The sequence below is a fragment of the Ambystoma mexicanum genome, chromosome 8, assembly GCF_040938575.1.
Source record: "Ambystoma mexicanum isolate Mex_15411 chromosome 8, UKY_AmexF1_1, whole genome shotgun sequence".
In the NCBI taxonomy this organism is placed as follows: domain Eukaryota; kingdom Metazoa; phylum Chordata; class Amphibia; order Caudata; family Ambystomatidae; genus Ambystoma; species Ambystoma mexicanum.
Genome location: NC_090929.1, coordinates 768995687 through 769017775, shown reverse-complemented (window position 1 = coordinate 769017775; position 22089 = coordinate 768995687).

The following is a 22089-nucleotide window of genomic DNA, read 5'->3' as shown; positions in this document are numbered from 1 at the left end:
ACCTTACCAACTGAAAGACCTCACAAAGCACCAGTTACCCACTAATCTATGATAGTTAAAATGGCCAACAAAAATCACCCTTTTCATGATTTGTTTCTGTCCACGATGTCTACTAGCTTGACATGCAAAAAAAGAAAGTTGCTTTATGTCTTTAATCAAATGTTCTCAACATCATGAGTAACAAGGAGCTGGAGGTTTGTGACATAGAATCTACTTGTTTACTGCCTGGTAAATCACTGAAAGTACAGATCAAGCTGCAACCTGCTCGTCCCCTCCTCAAACCCCCCCCCCCCATCTGTTCTGCCATCCCAGTCTCTCCCTTTTGGGCAAAGCCAGAGTACCACTAGTTCCTTTTTTCCACTTCCACCACTGGTCATAGGGATGTCATTCATTAGGCATGGGTGCTGTCCTCACATCAGTCGTCCTTAGTTTCTGCTATGCTGCGTATTCCCTATTGTGTTTAATATGCGATGAACACACTGTTCTTGTCTGGCGATAAGCCGCTCTGTGTGTTTTAGGGTGCTCCTCCCAGATCGGCGAGGTAAAAGAGGCAGTGGTAGAGCTTCACACTGCGCTTCTCATCCCTCCACCTCTTCACCTCCTCCAGAGTATATGTGACTCTACTCACAGGGCACTGATTTTTACTAAACCGCTTTCCCAGAAAGACATCTCTCAGGCTTTGGATGGAGTGGCAGACCGGGGTCTCACCGAGTGTCTCTTTGCATCTCTGAATTAATTTCACCAGAAGTTCAGGCTCTTGATCAATGACGTTTTGATTCTTTCAGTATAGACTGGGTGTATCCATTCACCTGGCTATCATCTCATAGGTTAATGGACACACTTGTGTCATGGCTATCATCTCATAGGTTAATGGGCATACTTGTGTCATGGATAATGTTGTGTGGACTTGGAACAGGTGAAAAAGTTTGCAGCTGATAGTGATGGATTTGTCTTTGTCATGTTGGGAATTTTTCAGGTGTAGTGGTGAAGTGATCGTATAGAATGAGTACCATTGAGTTGGAATGCAATGAACACCTTTTATCTGTCAATTTTGCCAAGGTACCCCTCTGGGGGTAAATGTGTGCTCTACAAAAGATGCATGTTATGTTATGGTCAACAGGTAGTTTGGATCCTTGATGTTTTCCAATTGTCAGCCTTGTGTTATTATCTTATTGGCATGGACCTATGAGGCAGCTGCTAGGTGAAATTGATAGCATGTGTTGTGTACCCAATGATGGCTGGTCGTTTTCTTGCTGGTCTCAAGGATTAGGTGTGAAACTTGTGTGATATTAGTGAAATGCAGTAATGATTTAGTTATTTACGCATTGATAAAAAGTTGGGCGGTAGCCCTTAAATGCAGCGATACCGTTGTTACTGCCACATTTAAGAGTCTGCCCAATCTCGTGTCTGTCGTGTTTAACACCAGCTCAGAGCTTGGGGTAAACATGTTGGAAAAATGCCAATATCTGGCGCAATTACCGCTACTGGAATTACCAATCGGTAATTGCACCAAAAATTCCCCATTGCGTCCATGGACCCAATGGGGAACGGGAACTAATGGTTAGCGCCCAACCCGTGGTCCGGGGGTAATACCGCCAGACAGGTGGCCGCTAAAACAAATAAAGTTGGGTGGTATCCCAGCCGGGATGCCTCCCAACTCGTGACCAGGCCCTTAGTCTGTTTCACTTGTGCACTGGGAGTGGATTTGGAGCATGCAGTTTGGTGAATTTTGGCCACTGTGTTGTGGAATTCCCAATTCAGAGTTTCTTTCACATGTCTGTGGCATAACTTACATGTTGTATGTGGTGATTATTTCATATAAAATGGGTGTTTCTTTGGGTGTGCAATGAAAAATGTAGCTGTGTTTGTGAGTGTGTCTGAATTTTTGGGGTGTGTGTCAGGGGTGTGTTCAGATGTTAAAGGGTGTGCCAGGGGCTGGCGGGCAAACATTTTGGGTGTGTCAGGGGTATGTGTCAGATTTATCTGGTGTCTTTAAGGTATGTTTGTGTGTGTGTGTGTTTGTGTCGGTGGGTATTTCTCTGGGTGGCTTCACTCCAAGGTTTACGTTTGGTGGAATTCACAAACTAACAATCTGCTACAAAAAAAATCTCTACTCTCATAGCATATGACTGGCAGGTGCTGGTATGGTGTAGGAAGTTTAAAAGCTGCGCACTGTAAAAGTAAACCAGGGGAAAGTGTAAACGTGTGTGGGGAAAATGTTTGTTTGCGTGAGTAAGAGGATTTCAGTTTTTTGGCATTGAAATTTGACTTCCGTGTTCACTTGCAATGGCATGAGTTATTACTGCAGGAGTCAGAAAGGCTAATTTGTGGTGATTTATTTGCAAAATGTACGATGTACTTGAATTCCCTGTATTTTTGCATGCGTTCACTTTACTTAGGCATAACATGTTTCTGTCTAAGGCATGCAAAGAAAAGTGAAAACGTGTAGTTATAGAATTGGATCCCTATACATTTTGAAAGAAATAGTTAAGATTACAAAAAGTACATCCCACAAAAAGTAGAAATAACAATGTTAAGGTACACATCTAGAACCTTCAAATACCAAATTACTACAAGGTGAATAGTTATAATACTCTTAGAACATTCCTCCCATTGAGGGCAGAAGGTTTTTCTTAAATCAGTAAGAGGCAGGAGAGGAACATTGAAATGTTGGTATAGAGGACACAGTGCAGACCCTGTGCCACTTCATTGATTTCAATGAATGACCAAAAAACTAATTAGTCTAATATGCGTTCTATATGCTTTCTAAATAAATAGTACAATTTACTCTCAAGTAGTTCATCAGCCACTCTAAAGTAGTTTGGGGGATCCATCCTGGCATTTCACGATAAACGTGGGAGGGGTGCTGTTTCTCCCGCTTTGGACTTGTTCCATAAGCAACCTATTCCGATTGACTTGTATGGCTCAGAATTGTCGGGGTATAGTAACACCCAGACGATTTGCACTTATGATCACATCTTCATGAAGAAACTAAAGCAACTTCCTGTTAATGCCCCTACAAACTTATTTTTCTTGGAGCTGGGTGATATGCCGGTTGCAGTCCAAATTTGAGCTAGACCAGCTTTCTTTTGGGCCAGACTGTGGAAGAGGTGTGGCACTGAGAGATATGGGAAAGCAGTACAACATCTCCTAGACATGGTGGGTGGTAGGAGACTTTCATGCACTTCCCATGTTAGGAACACACTCCGAGACCTTGACTTGACAGACCTGTGGAACAATCCCAATGTCAGTAGGCCCGCTTTGATAGAGAGTATCAGGGCTAAGATCAGGCAGAGGGGCAGTAACACTTTGTTGGTCGATGCATCTTGCTTGAAACTTGGCCCTGGCTTTCTCAATCTGAGGCATCAACGTGGGTTTAAGTTATACCTAGACGATATTTATCCAGCTCATGAAAAACCCTTTTACTTTCGTTTGGGGATATTCCTCTTGGCTTGTTTTACCCAAAGTTGGTTATCTGTCAACACGATTATGAGCCCTTGGTGCAAGGATGGTAATGAAACAGTTTTTCATTACTTGTTGCTTTGCACTCAAACAATTACGTTGAGAAAAATGTATTTGTTGGCAATGTTTAGATAATCCGGTGTGCACGACTCAGATAGTGCTGCAAAAGATTTTTGCTAAAGAGCAGATCTACATATTGTGCATGCTACTGCACATTATATTCACAGAGCCTGGCTACAAAGGTCACAAAATCTGAGCATAGAAGAGGCTGCAACCCTTTGACACTCCGCTTCTGTTCCCCTATAGTATCTGATCTAATGGAGTCAATCTTTCAACATATAGTCTAATTTTGATACACACTCAACAACTGTGGGTTAGCATTTCAAAATTGTATTTGATCTTTGTAAAGCACTTGCACTTTAAACCAACATTCGTATTTGATTGCATGTGTCTTTTTAATTTGCTGTTTTTAATCATTAACTTATTTGTTTTTAATATATGTACTTTTATGGTTGATTAACCAATATAACGTGTATGATGATGATGTTTTAAATCTTAAACTGTAGATAATTTTCTTTAAATTATTGTTATGTTACGTTATTGTGATTTATGTGGCACACTGCAGCCATTCTCATGGTGCCTAGGATCTATGGCGGATCTGAAAAAGAAGGGTGTTGGGATGGGTTAGTAAGTTGGGTTTTGGAGGAAAAAGTGCAAGATAGCTTTGGTGTGCTGTTGATAGCTTCAGTTTGGGAAAACTGGTCACTGTGTGCTGGTTTGTTTTTAGTTTGACGTTGTGTGGTGTTTGGTGCAAGGTTGTGCATGGGTTGTTTATGTGCATTTGTTTTAGTGTCCTGCTGGATGCTGTGGAGTGCCAGTGGACTGTCTGTAGTTTCCAGTGTTTTATTTGTAGTAGAGGTATGTGTTTGGTTTGTTCAGTGTTGGACAGGGCTATGGAGAGTATTAGAGAGTTTTTAGTAGGGTTACTCTACTATAGATATGCAGCTAAATTCAGTACAGTCATAAAATGTGAAGAGCCTGAAACAATAATAGGCTATGTTGCAAATGTAAACTAAAACCAGTTTACACACCTGCAGCACAAAACACCTTCTATATTGGGAAAGGGCACTCAGCTGGGACAGAGTTTGAGAATACACATTCCTCGCCCTCTGTTCTAGCAACCTGAGGCCCTTCCCAGGTGGTGGCATCTTTTTTTGTTTGTAATGTGCCACCCCACCCTCACAAAATAATCCCAACCCCTTCCCCAGCCCCTCCCTCTTTCAAGACTTGCTGCAGGATATGAGGTTCATGGTCTGTTTTGCTCCATCTCCTGCTCTGCCTCCATAGAAATGGAAACAAGACTTTGTCATTTTATGGTGGGAGCAATCTTGGATTCTTCATTTTTTTCCTTCGGAGATTAGCATTGCCTTTGGTGGTCAACCTACGGAGGAAAAAAAGAAAGTCATTTGCACCCCTGAGCCCTTGCCAAGGCCTTTACTTCACTTGGGCATACCATGTCTCAGGCTGGTAGCCCATTACCAGCCATGGGCGCAACCCTGCCAGCGCATGAATGCATAATCAAATCAGCAATAGGAATTCCAGAATGTCTCTTTGTTGAGGATGGACACGGACACAGCAGTAAATTGAATTGATTTAATATGAAGGGCGACCGCAGCAGCGGCACAATGTTTCTCCTGCAATCGCAACCGTTTCTGTCCGCCCACAAGTTCTAGAGTTACCACTAAGGGGCACTAGAACTCATATATTTACATAACATCTCCCCCATAAAACAATAAAGGCGAGGAGTGAGGATTTGAGCAGGGGGGGAGAAAAAGGGAAAAGAGAAAGGGATGATAACACAACTGATGACAATCAATTCTAAACAATAGGTATAATATGTACGCTTTTGAATTGCATTCTTTGTTCCAGCAGAGAACAAAGGGGATCCTTTCTGTTTTCTTTTTTAAAAAAAATCTCAACAGTACATATAGTGTTTGACCAGCCAGGAGCTCTTCTTCTCACTCTAGTAGATGATCTTCCTCCTACATACTCATGGGTTGATGTGGCCATGTTGTCATTAAAACTTCATTTCCTCTTCCCTGGGTGGTATGGGCAGTTGATTTGTCCTCTTATGGAGATCTAGTGCCTGTTCCTTCTCCTGTAGCAGGGACAGTGTCATTACATATCCATCTTGTACCGTCCTCGAGTTGTACACTCTTCCATCTCACATCCTTTATTTGTTGTCTTTCATGGTATTCTGATAAACCCTTTAGAACTCTTTATGGGTTTTTTACCTGTATCCAATCTCCTACTTTATACAAAGCATTTGGAAAACGTTTTGTTCTGTCGTAACGCTCCTTGTTTTCATGTTGTTTCTCCTGTACTTTATTTAGTATGTTTTCCATGTCTATGTTTCTTCACTATCCAAAATGGATTTAGTCAAATTCACAAAGTTCTACCTCTCATCATTACGAATGGTTCAACACCCATGGAGGAATGTGGTGTCATTCTATAAGTGTTGATCATTTCCTTCAATGTATCTTTGCATGGTAGAGCATTCACCACTGCCAGTTTTATTGCATTCTCTATTACTCCATTCATTTGTTCCACCAGACTGTTCTCCATGAGGTGATGTGCATATGTGGTTTATGCACCTGTTTTTTTTAAAACTCCTGTATTTGACTAGACACAAACTGGACATGTTGTTGGTCACACGTTCCACTGGTTCCCCTTCTCTGTTAAATACTTTCTCTAAAAAATGTAATGACGTTTCCAGTGTTGATGTATTCTTCTGTTATGCCCCACTCTACCCATTTTGAAGTTTAATCCACAAGACAGATAATGAAGATTTTGTGGTCTCCTAGTGTTAGAAATGGACTAGTAATATCTAATGCCAGTTAGCACCACTCTTTAATGGGTATTCTTATTGGAATTGAAGGTGTCTTGTGTGGTCTTTTCAGCTTGTCACTATTTGCACAAGGTTGGCATGTTTTCATGAGTTCTTCAACATCACTCATCATGTTTGGCCACCATTATCTTTCTCTTAAACGTCTTTTGGTTAGGTTTTTTTCCCAAGTGTCCTTAATGTGCTAGTTGGAGGATCTTTTTTAGAAACGTTGTGGGGGAATAAAGCTCTCCTCTCTGAATATAAATCCTTGATCCACACATCTTCCGCTCTTCACTTGGCAGTATCTTTGACCTTTTTGTTCCTTCTCTTTTCATCCTTCTTGAACCATGCTTTCTAGCCACGCCATCTCATCATCTCCTTTTTTCACCTCTTCCCATTCATCTTTGGAAATAGCTGGGCGAATGTTTGCTATAACACATTCTTCTCCATCATCCATTTTTTCCTCACTCTCTGTATCATTCCACGATAATCTTGATTAACAGTCTACTTCAACATTCTCATGCCCCGGCACGTTTGTCACTGTGATATTATATCGCATTATATCTACTAGCCATCTGTTGATTCATGGTGAAACCAAGAGTGATTTGGACAAAGATATAATATGAACCAATGGTTTGTGATCTGTTTTGATCGTCACCGCTAAGCCCCACAACAAAGTCTTAAAGTGTGAAATGCCCAATGTATTCCAAAGACCTCTCTGTTAATTGTGGAATAGTTCCTCTCTGCTTTATTTAGGACATGTGAGTCAAATACTATAATTACATCATTCCCTTTTGGAATTTGTTTGAGTACACATCCTAAACCAATGCCGCTGGCATCCACTGTTAATATGTTGGTTGCTGGTGGGGAAAGCATCTTCAGTGTGGGTGCTTCTTTCATGTTTTCTTTTATTTCTATGAATTCCTTCTGACATTGTTCGGAAGATTCACATTGCATGTTCCTTTACAAGTGTCTCCATATTTTCTGTCTTGTCTGAGAAGTTGGGAACATACTTTGAGTAGTATTCAGCCCGCCCTAAAATGAGCATAGTTGATCTTTATTCATTAGTGGTGGTATCTTTGATAAGGTCTCCAATAGTTTTGCTTTGGGCTATATTCCATCTCTCGTTATCACATGTCCCAGGTATGTCACTTCTGTTACTTTAATTTTACAGTTTGAGTGTGAATCCTCTATCTCTTATCATTTGGGGTACTCCTAGTACTCCTAGCAGTTTTGCATTGTGCTCTTCCTCAGTCAGGAAGTAGTATGCTCCTTCTAGACCACCAAACAGCTGCTGCATCAGGCTTTGGAAAACAGCTGCTACTGAAGCCAAAACCAAATGGTATCCTTCTAAATCTAAATGCTCCCAATGGTGTTACAAATGAGGTAAGATGTTTTTTTTTCATTCCTCAAGTATGAACTGATGGTAGGCTGATGATAAATCGAGGGTTGTATATATTTTTGCTGGCCTCATCATCAGTAACATCTCATTCATGTTAAGGAGGAGGTGTTTATCAATCCATATGTTGGAGTTGAGGTCTCTCAAGTCTACACACATTCTGATGGTGTTGTCTGCTTTTCTAATGATCACTATTGGAGCCAGCCACTCAGAGGATTCAATGGGTTCAATTATTTGCACATTGCACAACCTTTTAAGTTGTTCGTGTAGGGCATATTTCGTTCCTACTGGAATGTTGCGTACTTTGTGTACGGTCAGTTTGGCATCTCTTTTCAATATTATTCGATGCTGGAATCCATTCAGTTCAACAATGGTGTTGGTAAATACTTCTGGAAATATTTCTAACAGTTTCTCCTGTGAAAGGTTGATGTGTTCATTAATGCTCAAAATGGGTTGAGCTTCACCTGTATGTATTTTTATTTGCAAAGTAGATTTTTCATACCACCCTAAATTGGAAGATCCATTCTAAGCTACATATAATTGTCATGAACCCATAGAGAACACCAGGCACACACTCCTATGGTATTGTAGGGAGGGACTGGACATTCAGGAATTCTGGCTTGTTCAGGTGTTTATCAGGAAGCTATGAGCCACACCAAAATGGCTGCCAAGTCAGGACCTGTTGTGGAACTCAAGATGCCCCCCAGCTGGCCCATGAGCCTGAGATCCCGGTGGTCTAGTGTTACAGGGTGCAGCCGAAGGCTTTAAAACCACATCCCAGGCCACACCCTGTGCTTAGCATTTCTTATGCTATCTGCAAGAGCAATGTAATGCTTACCGCTCCTATTTCCACGTGCACAGAGACTTTTATTTACCAATGCACACCTAAACTCATCTGCATTTTGAAACTGTCTCACAACCATACTTACCTGAAGACTTCATCGGCCGCACTACGTAGCAGCCTTCATTCTTGATATTCACTTTAAATCTTCATCGATCGGTTCCTGCTGCAGTCCTGAAATGGAGAAACTACTGTAAGAATCAGAAGTTTAAAGACAATGCCCACCCAAATGTCCCATTGAGGAAGCTCTTACCAGAACAAGGGGTCAGCTGACTAGAATATTGCTTGGTTGCCACTTCAATCACTCTTCGTGGAGCGGCCCGATCCGCAACAGAATTATGCACGATCCACACCAGCCGAAAGGAAAGGAGAAAGAGACTTGTTAAACTGTGCTGCGCCACCAGACAAAAACAAACCATACAAAACAAGTCACGCTTTGTGCTGCAAGCTGCCAGAACTCTAACTCACTGCTATACAAAGACCTTACCTCCATACCCTGAGCATCTCGTGTTCCATAGTTTTCCTGGGCCACTACTCCCAGGCAAGCAACTGGAGTCGGATGCTTATCTGGCACCTTCAGCCTTTCTTTTTTAAAACACAGTGAGCAAAAACGCCTGCACGCCAGCCAGTATGAGTAAGGGATACATAAGAGGGAGGCGGGGGGAGAGTCTGGAGACACATCCTAAATACCTGTACTTTCTTGTCCTTAGGTCTCCATCCAGACCCCCTCTTACACCTTACCAGATGCTTAGAATCCTACCAGGCCACACCCAACCACAATGGTCACTGGGCTACAGTTCTTCAGTGGGTCAGTGGGGAAGGAGTGGTTTGGGTGTCCGTCATAACCAGTCCATCCAGTGGGGGCAATGCTTCGGAACAGACAAGACCAGGCACTCCTGCAGGGCACCAGAATTTACAAAATGTGTACCTATCTCTAAGTTTAGAATGAACCCACTTGTAGCCCACAATGCAGATGGGGTTTTTACCATAACCAATGGCTCTGATGTTGGCATTTCTAAATTCCTTCAAATATCCTTGTAGTGCTCCAGTGTACAAATCGCAGTCTATCATGGTGTAAGGGGAACCAGTGTCAATCATCATTTGTAAAACATGGCCATCGAATGTTAACTGCTCCCATGGCCCTGTTTAGTGCTGTTATTGACTGCTAGGATAATTGTCTGCATCTCTCTCTGTGGTGAGGAGGCTACTTGGTCCTCCTATCTCCTCTAATGCTTCAACAGTGTTTCCCTTTGTGTTTCTTCTGCATGAGTTTCTGCACGCTCTCCCATAGTGCCCAATTAAACCGCATTTAAAATACTCTACGGTGGTGGTGGGACATTATTTCACTCCCTCTGCATGTCGGAAGCGGCCACAGCAGTCACATCTGGAATTGGGTTTTGTGTACACGCTATTGGCATTTTGAGGCCAGTTTCCTTTTGTTCTTGGTGGGTGTGGACCCTTTCTTATCATTGCTATTTGGGCATTTTCATGCCCTTGGGCATCTGTTATTGGCTGTACTTTCTCAGTGGAGACAAACTGTTCTTTCTGTTGGATCGGTTTAATGCACTTATTACCGAGTTCTATTGTTCTAGCAATCTCTATTGCGTGGTCTAAAGTGGGGTCTTTTGCTTGCCACATTGTGCTGTTGAGTGTGTGAGTCTGCCATGTGTAGCAATAGCTGGTCTTTGATGTACTCATCTGCAACAACAGTGTATGTGCATGTTGCTATTAATCCCCTCAAAGCCGTAAAATAGTCATCCACTGACTCCTCTTTGTTTTGTTTTTTTGCGAAGAAATAATAACGATCAAGGACGATGTTGGTCTTGTTACTAAAATGTTGCTTCAACTTTGCCAAAGCAGTATCATATTTCTTGGGTGATGCTGAGGCAGTGTTGCGTCCCCTTCTTGTGATGCTAAGTCTGGTAACGTATAGAAAATGTGCAATCCTTCACTACCCAGGCAGATTAGGGGTGACACTTCCTTGAGGTCATCACTGAACTTTGCTCCCCCAATGGCTCGTAAGTATACCTGAAATGAGTCTGTCCATTGTTCCCAAGGGATTGGGAGTTCTCCAGGAGTGGCCAGAAAGGAGCAAGGGCAGTCACACTCTGTATGGTGTGTGGATGTTGTAGTTGTTTTGTTATAGGATGGCGTGTATGCTGTGTCCATTTTATTTTTATTTTTTGATTTGCAGCTCCTTCCACTCACTGAGACTTTGTATTCTGTCTTTTATTTGCACCTCCTTCCACTCAATGTGGCTTTGTATTCTGTGTGTTCTCACATATGTTTATTTGAATTTTTATTTGCAGCTCATTTCTCCCACTGTGGCTCTTGGTGGGTTGTTCATCCTCTGTTGTTTCTCACAGGGCTGTGCCTTCCTATGTAGTGCACATACATGTATTTACTGGGCAACGTTGATCGTAAATCCTTTATGTGCGATATGCGCGTATGCAAGCCTGTTCCCTAGGCAATGCTGGTTGTTGGCACTTTCATGTGCGCGTTTGCGCCTTGGATGGCGTTTTGAAACGATATGTTGCGCAGTGTGCACGCTGTGTTGGGGCATGGGTAGCAGGGCCTTATGAGGAGACGCACACAGTGGTGCGTTGGCACTTTCCAACCTTCTATTTCTCATTATCTCTCCCCTGCTCTCTCTCGCTCACCGCTCTTCCTCAACGCTTCCTGACACCGTCGGAGCAGGGGTTGCTCAACAACGGTATGCCTGCCACGGTCCCCTGTATCCCATCCTCATCACTAACTTCTTGAGGATGGACACCAAAACAAGAGTAAGTTGAATATATTTAATATAAAGGGGGGATCGCAGCAGCGGTAATAGAGACATTGCCCCTCATGCAATCCCAACCGTTTCTGTGTGCCCACGAGTTCTAAAGACACCACACAGGGGCTCTACAACTGATATAAATACATAACACTCTTTGATAATGTCCACCTACTACCCTTGAGTTGCACTGTACAAGTGGGGCAGCGCCCCAGACTCACGTTGCCTGCGTTGCAAACGCAAAGAAGGGACATTTTATCACATCCTATGGTAATGCGACAACATACAACCGCTCTGGCATAGATGCTGTAACGAACTGTCAAGAGTCATGGGCAAACCAGTGCCCAGGGAACCAAAACATCTGCTACTGGAAGTCTACGACGAAAGTGATCTATCACGCTACGAGAAGTTACTCTGGCCGACTGCCATGGCAGTACTTAGAAGAAACATTGCACAGCTGTGGGGTGCAGAGGCAACACCAAACTATGAACAATAGCTCACGGACGTAGACATTTGCGCAGCAATGGAACACCGAGTATATACAGCAATGAGATGCCTACAGAAGGCGCACAAGATCTGGGGTAAATGGGAGGATGCACGCTGACTGTTCGAAAATGTACTAGAGATGTTATACGCCCAACAGCATGGCGCATTTTCACTCAGGTGTGCCTGATGCGCTCAGACTGGCTTGCAGGATCCTTCTAAGATGCTTGACCGTCCGGGGACCGCGACCCTCGGTTGCCCTTTTCTTTAAGTAATGGTTTGTTTGTAATGTGTATCTAAGTATGGAAAACCAATTTTAAAAAAAATGATTAAAAAAAAAGATAATGTCTGGCTAGGCATTGTGACATCATCACTAGACGGCCGGCCCCAGTAAACACAAACTTTACCTCATCAATGAAGCAGCTTCCTAGAACAACAAGGCCTTCTTAAAGAAAGGTGAGTCTGATCCAGGGAGAGGAACGTGACAGGGAAAGGGAGTGGCAGAAAGGATGGGAATCGGTAATCACCAGCTAGACAGACAGACAGGCACATACAATTACTGATTCTATGCCGCCTTCCCTTCTAAGCCCCTAATGTTATAACTTGGTCTACATGTGCCTGATGTTGTTCTCCAGTTCTAGCCTACGTACCTCCCTTCGATGATGGAAGCAGGGAAGGAATGTGGTCTCAGGGCCCCTCTCTCTGTCATGATTCTGGGCAAGATTCTACTTGCCCATTCCGTGAGACAAATTAATTTAGGGGGAAGGAATACAAGCCTCGTGTTCTGCCTGGCGGGATGCAGCATTCCTTCCCTTGAAAAATGTAATCTTTGCACATGCAATGAAGTTGTATTTTTTGTTTTGCTGTGTCACATTTCACTATATAGGCTTATATATGAATATGGTTGACTATGTTATACACCATTTCTGGCTTTCAAACAAGGCGTGCAATTCTTTAAAGAAATATGAAAATTATGCCAATAAATAAAAGTGTAGTAAAATATCTTAGTTTTTGTCATGCTTAAACAGCAACATACTCTTATATCGTTTACAGTTGTTTATTTTGCAGGAGTATATTAAAAGTCCCTCCCGGACACAAGTTTCACTGTGTAAAGTGTATTGCGTTGTCTTCAGGGATGTCATTTTGGGGGTTGGCAGGGGTTGCACCTGCGATCCCGGACATCTCCCTTGCTACCCCTGAAAAAAAATGTTTATTTTAAAAATGTAAACTCCTGGGCTGTGGCCAGCGCTTTGTGGCTCTTTGTTTCGGGGGTGGCTGGCTGTCTTGTTCAGGCCTCTTAAAAAAATATGGAGTTCCACAAGTGTAACACTTAGAGCAGTGACCCTAAATAAGAAAGAACAGGCATAAAAAATAATTTGTCGTTCTGGAATTCTAAACAATAATTGCTCGACTCATTAAAGGTTTCTTTCAGGCACACTTCAGGGGGTGCGTCACTGCTTCATTCTGTTCTTAAACACCTCAAATTCACAATGCAGACAAAAACATCCAAAACGCATTCAGAGTAAATAAGTATCCATATTGGACTATGTATTTTGCTTTTTGCAAGATACAGTTATAGCATGTTTTTTTTTCTGCCGTTGTCTCTGTTACGATCATCACACGACATTCCATCCTGGTGTCTTCGGTCACTTGACAAAATACTTGTACCTAAAAGCTTGTGTACAATGTATAAATGTTTGACCATAGCACATAAAGTGGCTCTTGATTTCATTGTGCCACAATTAATGCTCCCTTCTAATGTGTCTATCTTTCTTATCCCCATGGCATGATGTTCAGGATGTTTGTTTGCACATATGAGGTAACGAGTTCCCAGAGTACGGGATGCCGTGTGAGTGCGCTGCTTTACCTGCGTTACCATGAATTCCTTAATACACAATTATGAACCCTCCCAATGGTATGTTTTTTGCCAACCTCTGAAGCCTAAAAACCGAAAAGTAGATCCACGCTGGCTTGACATGTGGCTAAGTCTGCACCAGACCTGCATATGAACTTGCCTGCTGTTAAATCTCAGTTACCAGTTTACTGGGTATCTACTACAGAGTGTAATTTGCTTTCTGACTTTGAGAACATTCATTCATGTAATTGCTAATTTTACTATAGCCGATAAGACAGCTCTAGCCGTTAAGATAGCTCAGCGCTTTGAGTGCTCGCTGCTGCGATGTGCGTGTGATCTGCAGTCTGTAGATTCGGAAACCCCGGCAAGGACAACTCAGCCTTTCATCATTCTGAGGTTGATAAATGATTACCAACACAGCTTGGGTGATATTTTATGTATATGTGTTCTATAGCAAGCACTTAATCATAAGTGCTTTATAATAACACATAATTATGATTTGGCCATTGACCTCTGCTTGCATTCATAGTAATTTGGTAATATGAACCTATGCACCCTGATATTACCGATACATATGGTGGGCCATTGTTGTATGAAATGTATATAACATTACAGTGATATCGTAACCATATTTTTCGTCCTATTTTGTCAAGGGGCGAAAGGTTGTGTTCCATCATTTCCCGTGATGTCACTTTGGGCTGGAGGCCAAATGACATCACTTCCTGTGATGTGATCAGAGCTTAATGGTCGTGTGATGTCACTTCCGCTACCCGAGGCATTTTGGTGAAATGACGTCCCTGGTTGTCTTCCCTCTCGCTCTTTTAAATATATTGTGCACAGCGCTTCCTATTCCCAGTACTTCTCTGAAAATAGAAAACAATAAATATCAGGTAATGCAAATACAATTCCCCAGCTTCCATGACCTCATATAATAAACTACCGAGTACAGAGCTGCTGAGAGAATCTCGGAGTGTGCAGGAGCAATATAATAATTGCATTTCAACATATGAGACAAAATAGCAATATTTATTTTTCATGTTGGATATGAACTCGCAAAAAATGATATACCACTGGGTAAGGGTAATTGCTAATATTAAAACATTGGCTGTATTCAATTTACTGCAATCACACACTCGCGTGCACAAGAGCGAGTATATTGTTGATATTATGTACAGTAAATACTACAAGGTGCTTTTTTCGTGTTCACTTAAGAACCATTTTCAGTGCCTAGATCGAAGGATGCCTTGTGAATCCAGCTACAACCGGTTCGCTTTATTCTGAAGATAGCGTTGCCCTGAGTCATGTAGTACATATATGGAGGCAAGTGAATGTAATCCTCTGAACACTTGCAAAGAGCACATGAGCACAATATAAGCAATTCAAAATAGAAAAGAAAATTGTGAGGTAAGTATATTCTACTATAATTACATCATCCTATATATATACCTGGCATATCACACACCAACCTAGCTCTCTCTCTCTCTCTCTCTCTCTCTCTCTCTCTCTCTCTCTCTCTCTCTCTCTCTCTCTCTCTCTCTCTCTCTCTCTCTCTCTCTCTCTCTCTCTCTCTCTCTCTCTCTCTCTCTCTCTCTCTCTCTCTCTCTCTCTCTCTCTCTCTCTCTCTCTCTCTCTCTCTCTCTCTCTCTCTCTCTCTCTCTCTCTCTCTCTCTCTCTCTCTCTCTCTCTCTCTCTCTCTCTCTCTCTCTCTCTCTCTCTCTCTCTCTCTCTCTCTCTCTCTCTCTCTCTCTCTCTCTCTCTCTCTCTCTCTCTGGGTGAATCAAACAAAATCCAAGTGTCCATGCCTTTTTTGGATTACCTGAAAATGTTAGGCTGAGACGGTAGATGCTTAAGCTTTTGAAATCCCATAGATGTTGTCATCAGATGGTGGTCGCACGATATAATGATCAACATAAAGAGATAGACATATCTTTTATGTAGAAAACAAGCTCTGGCAATGCCAACCATTTGGGCTTGTGTTGCCTGGCAAATACGTAATACTTATGCACAAGTCAAAACTATTGGCTTTGGCAATGACTCCAGAGAAGGACAAGCAGAGTGCTCTCAAATTGAGTGGCTGAAGCAGACCTGGTTAAGACATTTTTATTACACCAGCAGCTGTTTTACAACTCCAAATTAAGCCAATAACTCTCAGAAGACTACTTTGGAAAAGCACTAAGAGGCATTTTGATCACAAAGTGTGATGGTAAGGTTGGATTATAGTGAGCTCAAAGAGTTCCCACAATGAGGTGTTTTGGGTGAGGAGGGGCAGGAATTGCATGGGAAGGGCCATGGGGTTAAGCATGGCCACTCAATTGGTGGGCAAATAACCAAACAGCTACAAACAGTGGTGTGTCCCTCCTCATTTGCCACTTCTTCCTATCTGTACTCAAATGCCCTATTTTAAAGAAATAGACAATGTGCCTCATTCCGAGTTGGGCGCAAAGGGTTACCGGCACCGGTAATGACACTGGTGCCGGTAAACCCTTTGCGCCCAATTCCGAGGTCCCTTAGCGGGTCCCTCCTTTAACACCTGGTCTGACCAGGCGTTGTGGACAGGACCCGTTAAGGGACTTTGGAGCCAATAACGGTACCGCAATTTGCTCCTTCCCCAATTCCCATTGAGCCCTAGGGGGGGCTGAAATGGGAATGGGGAATGGTTTTGTCAATGGGGACTTACCGGTCCCTCCAAGCTCGGAATGGACCGGTAAGTCCCTATTGCACCAGGCCGGAGGCGGTACCGGTGTGGGAGGCAGCCATGGAGCTAATTGCTGCATGGCTACCACCATACTCGGAATGAGGCCCAATGTTTATAAACAGGAATTACAATTCTTCCAGCATTTTCAGATTGTACTGATTCATTTTTCGATTAGTGGAACTCACTTGAATTTGGCACACCCAAATGAACATATTGCAGTTACTTGTAAATTCATTGCTATTTAGTCTATGGGTATGTGCGTAAATGTGGCCCATAGAGGTTATGCAAGCGCAGCACAAGTGTCCATAGACTTGTCTCAAATGTATTAATCAGAAGCCTAAAACATGTCTGTAAAGGACCTATTAGTGAATAATTATGCCCATTTTGGATCCATAACCACGTCTAAAAAAAGGAGCCCACAAGCAAAGGGCATCTATCTATCTAAAATCAACTGAATGACACAGTCACACTGCACATATGTCCTGAAAGTTGGTTTGATATTGATAAAACAAATTCAATAAACTTGTACCTAGTCAGTACTACAGCAATAATAAATTTTATTTTGACAAATCAACACGTGTTTTGAGCTCTGCTCTTCTTAGAGGACTGTGCTGATTGTCCAGTATATGGAAGTTCTCCACTAATGTAATTTCCTTTTTCCTATGCTTAGGTAAATGCGCTGACCCCACTTAATATCTGAAAAGTAATCAATCAGGGAATCACCATATATAACTTTGCAAGTATGGTTGGTCAAATCCTTGTTAACGGCCTTTCAGCAGGATTTGACCAACCGCACTTGCGAAGTTATCCACTAAATCCACTAAATGATACAGTCATTTGCAGCTGGTCACTCGACATTTACAGTTGGATTTGAATACATTTGTTTAAGCGCTGTGGCTTCCAGTTGTTATCTGCTCTTGGGATACATCTATATCTATCTATTCAACTTTTTGTATTGTCCTCTAAGCGCTCATATGACAGTAATAACAAAAAAACAAAAAGAGTTATATTGAAGGAGGAAAGGATAAGGCAGGCTCATAGATGGAGTCTAGTCTGGTCCTAAGTCAAACAGGTGCGTCTTCAGTTGGTTTTGAAGTTAGCTGTTGACTCACAGCTCTTGAGAGTAGGACGGAGGCGGATCCAAAGGTACGGCCCCAATCATGAAAGCTTGAGCCACCTATTTTCTTCAATGGGACTCAAGGTTGCTGCAGATGGATGTCGATATTGGAGCGAAGAGTTTGGCGGAAGGGAACGCTAAGGATTCTAGATTTGAGATAACTATGCACTTTGCCTGTCAAGCAGTTTGAACTATCATAGTCCCATTGAATCTGATTATTTGGCTAACAGGTAGCCAGTGTAGTTTCCTGCACGCTTTGGTGATATGTGTTCGCCAACCAATCCCGCAGATGGCCCGGACAGCTCCATTTCGGATCACCTGAAGATTTGTTACATTTGCCTGAGAGGATCCAATGAGGAGGCTATTGCAGTAATCCAGCTTAATATTTATGATAACAGCCACTATCGTAGCCCTGTTTGTCTCAGAGAGATATAGTTGAAATTGGCACAGTAGATGAATTTAGTAAGAACAGGAGGATTTAAGGTGAAGAACGTGCTTCTTAAAAGAAAAGATGAGGATTGAAATAGATCCCCAGTGTCTTCATATAGTCAGAGACCTTGATAACATTTCCTGCAATGCGAAAACTGCTGTAAAATGGATCAAGACGTTTGAGTTTTGTCTGTGTGCCCAGGATAAGTAGATCCGTTTTCTTATCATTCAAGGCCACAGAATTTCTGGCCATCCAAGATTGAATATTGTTGAAGACGGTATTTATCGTTTCAATATCTTTTTTGAAGAGGCCTGAGAGTTCAAGCACAATTTGGGTGTCGTCTGAGTAATTAGCGAACCGTACACCCAGAGAGGAGAGCATGTCACACAAGGGTTTTATGTAAATGTTAAATAGTAAAGGTAACAAACAGGATCCCTGCGGAACCCCGCAGGTCAGGACTGCTTTTTGGGTGTTTGCATTGTCCTTAATGACATAGACAGTGCGGGGACCAAGAAACGATCTGAGCCAGTTTGCTGCAGAGATTGAGCAACTGCCCACTTGAACTAATCTGTCGGCCAAGATGGCATGATCGACAAGATCAAAAGCGGCTGAAAGATCCAGAAGAAGCCACAGGGCCTGGCCACCCCTATCAATGATCTCAATAATGTTGCAGTTATGATCTAATAATGCACTTTCAGTCTCTTGATTCACACTGAAACCAGACTGGCCATTAGCAAGGATGGTATTTTGCTGCACAAAACTTTGATATTGATTTGTTGCAAGTTTGGGCGCAATTTTGAATAAGAATGGAACTTTAGTGATTGTACAGAAATTACCCGGGTCACTGGTATCAAGCTTCTCCTTTTTTAATAGAGGTGAGATCCAGGCTTCTTTGATACTATCTGGAACAAAGGTTTCAGCAAAGGAATGATTAACTAGAGTGGTAACCCAGGGCACTAGGGAGCTCTGAAAGTCTTGGCAAAGCAAGGCAGGAAAACTATCTCGTTTACATGATGTTGGCTTCAACTTAAGTATGGCCTCCTGAACTTTGCTTTCTGAGAGCTCCCGAAAGGAAAAGCAGGGGAAGTCATTGTCATGTGAAGGGGAAACATGGGGGCTTTCAATGTCACAAGGTTGTAGTAGCTTAAGTTGATCCAAAATATTTTGTTGATGTGTTTTGATTTTCTGGGCGAAGCACTCGTGGATATGTTGACACCATGCATTATCTGCTTCAGGTTAGAGAATCTACTGGGATGCCTTTTAATTCCAAGAGTACTTTAAACAATTCCTTGGCTTGGATGCAGCCGTTTCAAACCTAGCATTTAATTTCTCCTCCTTAGCTTTCAACAGAAGGATCTTATAGAGCTGCACAGAGAATTTATAAGAAGAGAGAGAGCCGTCAGAGGGGAGTTTACGCCACTGACGTTCTGCTCTTCTTTTTATTGCTCTGGCAGTAAGGATAGCAGAGGAGAGCCACACTTTAAGGGAAGGTGCATTCTTATGAGAATGCTGTCTCAAGGAGGCCAGGAGTTGGTACGACTGATTACTGGCGTTCCTGAATGCTAGTGTAAAATCATCCAGGGGTATATCATCCTCTAAGGAGGGGAAAATGGGGAAGGTGGTGGATGCAAAGGCCTCATGTGTAATCCATTTAGAGTTCCTAATGGGGACAGAATGTTTGATAATTGTGTGGGATATCCCCGTCTCTGGGTAAGTAGAAGTCTGAAAGGCGATAGAAAAATGGTCTGACCAGGGACAAGTCTGAGTCTTGACATTAGAGATCACTATGTTATGGGACACTATCCAATCAAGGGTGTTGCCTCCGACATGAATGGGTCCGGAAACATGTTGTGTGAAACCAAGGTTCAGTAGTATACTTAAAAGAGATGCAGCGTTTTGGCAAGTACGATCATTGACCCATAGATTGAAATCACCAAGAATGAATAGGGGTGAGTTTAATTTAGTGATACTGCCTAGCAAAGCCAAATGTTGTTCCTCAAAAGAGGGTTTAGCTTCAGGGGGTCTGTAAAGAAGAAGAATGCCAAGGGAATTAGTAGGATTGAGTTTAAGTTTGGCTAGCATGACCTCACAGTGTTCAAGGTGAGGTTTATTGGAAATATAGAGATTTAGGCATTTACGAAAAATCAATGCAACACCTGCGCCCCTGTCCATGTCTCGGTCTACATGTAGGATGTCATAGCCCTCAGGAGTGGCAAGTAATGTAGAAGGGTGTGCAGCATTATGAAGCAATAAGGTTTTGATGAGAGCCAAAATATCCGGTTTTGGTCCAAGGATGAAATCTGCAACCTCTGTGGCATGACAGATTAAGGAGCGCGTATTAAGTTACATGCATTTGAGGCAAGCAGAATTCAACGCGGGAGGTCTGAGTTAGAATATAAGGTTGAGCTAATGCCCTGCGGCTCCCTGCTAAGTGAGGAATTGGCAGAATCCACCATCAGATTATGAAAAGGAGGCGCAGGGGCAGTTCTCTGATGCGTTTGCGACTGTGGTCTAATTAAATGGGCAAAAGAACTTCTGGTGGAGCAGGGAACTGTAGTTCCTGAACAGCACATGCAGAGGCTAACAAGCTCTGATTCAAATTGCACTTGGTTTGAACAAGATGTACACACAAGAAGGTGAGCAATGGAGCAAATATTAAAAGCACAGAAAGCACAACGTGCTAAAACCAATTAAAAACGAAATGAAAGCACACAGCGTGTAGATGCAATGTTTGCAGTTCAATCATTGGGGGCAAGCGAAGAGAAGCCTATTTATGCAGGCACAAACTGGCCTGTTTGCGCCTGTGGTCTAATTAAATGGGCAAAAGAACTACTGGTGGAGCAGGGAACTGTAGTTCCTGAAACAGATAGGGCCTGATTCATGGAACGTTTTCCTATGGGATTGCACCATTATAAAACACTTCCATGAATCAGGCCAATAGTGTGTGCAGAGACTAACAAGCTCTAATTCAAATCACACTTTTCAGAACAAGATGTACACACACGAAGGTGAGTAAAGTGGAGTAGCAGCAAATATTAAAAGCACAGAACTCACGAAGTGCTAAAAACAGTTAAAAACGAAATTTGTTTTCTTTGTTTCTTAGCTGTCGTGGGGGTTCCTTTCCAACATACACAATGAACAGAGGAAGTATTATGCAAATATTTTCAGACATCCCAAATTTGGAGGACATCTCCTCACAGGATGTGGCACAAGTTGAGTTCCCTGATGATAATGATCCAACGGTGTCCTGCATGTGGTTAGGCTCTCGTATTATTTATAATATCATCTGGTCTGCTAGATCTGAACTGTTTGATTTGGGCTTCAACTTAATTCCAACCACAAAAGATTCCCTACCGGTGGAGGCTACCTATAAACCTGCTAGTCAGGTGACTAGTGGTGAGCATACCTCAGGTAGGGGATGTAGTTGTGGGAAAGCGTAACTAGGAACCGATCATTCCGATGCCCGAGGTCAGAAAATGGTAGTCATGAGCTGGAATACTAGGGGACATAAACATCTGTTAAACGACGCTAAGTGTGATGTGAAAGAGTGTGATCTAGTTCTTATGCAAGAAACCTGGCTAACCGTCCCCCTATCATGGGACAATCATTATGTCCATTTAGTACCAGCAATCAAGGGACAAAAAGGTAGACCCATGTCTGGTTTGGCAATCATTTCCAATATGTCTACGATAAGTATTATCTCTGAGAGGCCCAATCCAAACTCTTATTTGCAATGCTCAGTAATAATGTTCCAAAAACTGAAATTCTTAGTTATAAATATATATTGGAACCCAATTGCAATTGCAACTTCTACTTTCCTCAATGATTTGAATGCATTGATGGAAGACACTATAACTATCCCAGATATTGCGCATGTAATATTAGCTGGGGATCTGAACATACATCTGTTGGCACCATCTAAGAAAAGAAATATGGATCGGGTCTCGCTGTGGAGGGCATTTATCAATACTTGGGATCTAGTTATGCTAAATGGAGCAGTGAAAACTGATGATCCTCCATCGTATACTTGGTCTTGTGGTGCTCAAAATGCTATAATTGACTACATGTATGTTGATAGAGGGCTGTTCGAGAAAATCTCTGAGTTTAGGGTAGTTCCCACCACTGCGAGTGATCATTGGATTTT